Genomic DNA, 4331 nt, shown 5'->3' with positions numbered 1-4331 from the left:
GTCTTTTTTAAACATTTATTAATATTCATTTTTAACATGGTTACATGATTCATGCTCCTACTTTCCCCTTCACCCCCCGAACTCCCCCAACCCATGGCTGATGCACATTTCCACTGGTTTTAACATGTGTCATTGATCAAGACCTATTTCCAAATTGTTGTTAGTTGCATTGGTGTGGTAGTTTCGAGTCCACATCCCCAATCATGTCCACCTCAACCCATGCGTTCAAGCAGTTGTTTTTCTTCTATGTTTCCTCTCCTGCAGTTCTTCCTCTGAATGTGGGTAGTGTTCTTTACCATAAGTTCTTCAGAACTGTCCTGTGTCATTGCATTGCTGCTGGTTGTAAATAAGTCTTGATTGATGACACATGTTAAAACCAGTGGAAATATGCGTTGGATATGGGGGGGTGAGGGGGTGAAGGGGAAAGTAAAAACATGAATCAATGTAACCATGGAAAATTTTTCTAAAAAAATAAAAAATTTAAATCTAAATAAAAAACAATCAAATAAATAAATAAGTGAATGAATGAATGAATGAATGAATGAACAAATAAATAAATGGAAGACTATCTGCCTTCTGATCCAGCCATAGCACTGTTTGGATTATATCCCAAAGAGATAATAAGGAAAAAGACTTGTACAAAAATATTTATAGCCATGTTCTTTGTGGTGGCAAAAAATTGGAAAATGAGAGAATGTCTTTCTTTTGGGGAATGGCTGAACAAATTGTAGTATCTGTTGGTGATGGAATACTATTGTGCTCAAAGGAATAAAGAACTGGAGGAATTCCATGTGAACTGGAATGACCTCCAGGAATTGATGCAGAGTGAAAGGAGCAGATCCAGGAGAACATTGTACACAGAGACTGATACACTGTAGTACAATCAAACATAACGGACTTCTCTACTAGTAGCAATGCAAGGATCCAGAGCAAGGTTGAGGGACTTATGAGAAAGAAAACTAGCCACATTCAGAGGAAGAACTGTGGGAGGAGAAACACAGAAGAAAAACAACTGCTTGAACACATGGGCTGTTGGAGATATTAATGGGGATGTAGACACTAAATGAAAACTCTAGTCCAACTATCAATAATATGGAATTAGGTCTTGATCATGTAAAACCCAGTGGAATTGTGCATCGGCTAAGGGGGGTTAGGGGAGTTTGGGGGAGAGGGAAAGAACATGAAATATGTAACTAGGGGAAAATATTTAAAATAAAATTTAAAAAAAAAAAGATTGAATGAGAAAATTGAGAAAAGTTTCACTGGAAGGTAAAATAAAGAGCAAACCCACTTTCTCTCTTTCCCTTGCCTTCCCTTAGGGCAATTCCCCACCGTGATTCCTAACCCCAGAAATACTTTCACTCCATCAATTAATTAATAAGTATTCCTTTAACACTGGCTCTGGGTGGAGCACAGCCCCTACTTTTAATCCTTCCATGACTCTCAGGTGCCTGGTAGATTGGGAACTTCTCTCCAGGCTCATGGTTCGTCAATGTGCTGGAACCTCTGGGACAGAGGATGCCATAGAGTAGCTCTGAAGTTTCTCCTTCCTATTCTTTGATCAGTAAAATATGTGAGGCCCCAGTGTGGATTGCCTGTGTAAAATAAATACCCGAGTCTGACTGAAGGAAACTTCCCAGACTCTAGAGGATGGAATCTTATGGAGATTTCCCTAATTCTTCTCATTCGGAGATATACCATTTTCTTTTCTCCTAGAATGAATTTTGAATCTAGCTATTAAAGATTAGTAAACCTACTCAGCTGCCTAATAGGGCTGAAAAGGAATCCCTTGGCCAAACATTGGCCTACCTCTTCCTTTGGCCAACAGCATGAATAGAACGTCACCTGGCGGAAAGACTCTGTATTACACTCCTCTTCTAGTTGACTTAACTGACAGCTTCCTTTCCTGTAGACTTACAGAAAGTAGAGCTCATGACCTGTTTGGATTGCTGTTGTCATTGCAATATTCCCAGGGTCACCTAGGAGACTGAAACATACATATACAATCTTAACTAGTGTGTCACACAAAGATAAAAATAGAATTCTGCCCTTAATTAGCTTACATTTTATTGAGGGAACACAATATGGACCCAAGTAAATAAATACCAAGAATGCCTTCCAACCAACTCCAGCCACTTGGTTTTTTATCTTTATTTGTTTTTAAAAGATTTAATTTATTCTTCAACCACATAAAAATACAATTTTCTAATGTTGGGGTTCTTTTTAAAGTTTGAGCCACCTTCTCTCCAACTTCTCTCCCCCCTCTCTGAGACAGCAATTATATGAGATATAGATTTTACATGTGGAAGAGTGTAAAATATCTTTCCATATTTTAAAATATTTTTATTTTATATATCTATTATACAATTATTCTATATTCTACATATATAATTATATAAAATATACATATACATTTCCATATTTTGATTGTATATACCTATTATATAATTATTCTATATTCTACATAATATAGAATTATACTTATATATTTTTCCATATTTTGATTTTATATATCTATTATATAATTATTCTATATTTGACATAATATAGAATTATATAAACTATATATATTTTCCCATGTTTTTATTTATATATCTATTATATAATTATTCTATATAATATATAGTTATTTTAAAATATACATACATATTTTCCCATATTTTTATTTATTTTATATAGCTATTACATAATTATTCTATATTATGTTATATTTGCTATATAATTATATAAAATATATTTATTGTCAAAGAGAACTCTAATAAACAAAAGAAAAGTAAAAAAATAAATTGAAATAAATACACGGGTTTATGTCTCGATCTTCATTCAGACTCCATCAGTTTTTTCTCTGGAGGCAGATGGCATTTTTCATCATGAGTCCTAGAGGATTGTCTTGGATTACTGTGTTGCTATGAATAGCTAAGTCATTCATAAATGATCATCATATAATACTACTGTTGCTGTGTATAATGTTCTCCTGGTTCTGCTCACTTCACTTTGCATCAGTTCATGCAGGTTTTTCTTAAATCATCCTTTTCTCATCATTTCTTATAGCACAGTCAACTCCATCCACTTGTGAAATCCTACTTTTCCTCTCCAAAGATTAGTTCAAAGGCAATTTTCTGCCATGAAGCTTTCTTGGATTATCCCAGGCCATGATTGAATTTATCTCTGATAAAATACCTTAGTCCATTGTTTGTACCTTTTATGAAACACAGCTTGTTCTGCTTTGTATTGAAGTTAATTATTGTAACATTTTTTATCCTTTTTTAATTAATTAATTTTAGAGATATTTTACTTTCCTGATTACACATATAACAATTTTCAACATGTGTTTTCCAAAATTATAAAATCCAAATTATCTCCCTCCTTCCCTTCTCACCTTCTTCTCAGAGATGTAATTATAGTAATATTGACAATACTTCACCTTTCCATTGTGTGTTGCTATTTCCATAGCTTCTTCACACCCCTTATCTCATTTGCTCCTGATCAATTCCCTTCTCTGATTGGACAGGACAGGAATGATTCTGATTTGGATCCCAGTGCTTTCTTCTTCACTGAATGCTAGATTCTCTTGCTACAGAATAGATTTCTACAGGGAACTGGAAATGAAATCTAAGCTAAGGCCCTTTCTAATTCTACATTCTATGTTATGATATTATTATATATTCCATATATATGTAGAATGTGTATAAATATATGTATGTGTGTTCTAAAACAAAAATCCCTTCCAGATCTAATAGTCTCTTTTATTTTTTAAACCCTTACCTTATCTTAGAATCGAGACCAATTATTGGTTCTAAGGCAAAAGAGTGGTAGGGGTTAGGTAACTGAGATTAAGTGACTTGCCCAGGGTCACCTAACTAAGAATTGTCTGAGGTCAGATTTGAACCCAGGTTCCCCTCACTCCAGGCCTGGTTCTATCCACTGAATCACTTATCTATCCCCTTTAATAGTCTCTTAACCCACCCACTTCCCTCCTGTCTTCTGTGACACTGCTCTTTCTTGATTCTACTACACATCTGATGAATAAGGTGTGCAGGGAGCACCTCTATGTTTGTTATCTACCTATCACCTAATTCTCATCTGTGGCTCCAAGAAGCTGTAACATGCTTAATGGCCACACCTTGGTAAAGCCATTGGGTAAACCAAATTGAGGGTAACCAATGGGCTTCAGCCCTTCAGTAAGTTAGACAAATGTCTCCCCCAAGCATGGGAAGTCTTTCCCCCAGGGGAATGAGAAGATGAGAATAATTTTTTCCAACAACCATGAAGGCAGCTGAAGCAGGCACTGCGGAGTGCTTAGAACTTGGTCAGGCATGGAAGGAGCCAAC

Source organism: Gracilinanus agilis, chromosome 2, assembly GCF_016433145.1.
Source record: "Gracilinanus agilis isolate LMUSP501 chromosome 2, AgileGrace, whole genome shotgun sequence".
NCBI lineage: Eukaryota > Metazoa > Chordata > Mammalia > Didelphimorphia > Didelphidae > Gracilinanus > Gracilinanus agilis.
The sequence above is the reverse complement of the archived record's forward strand: the minus strand, read 5'-3'. Positions refer to the sequence as shown.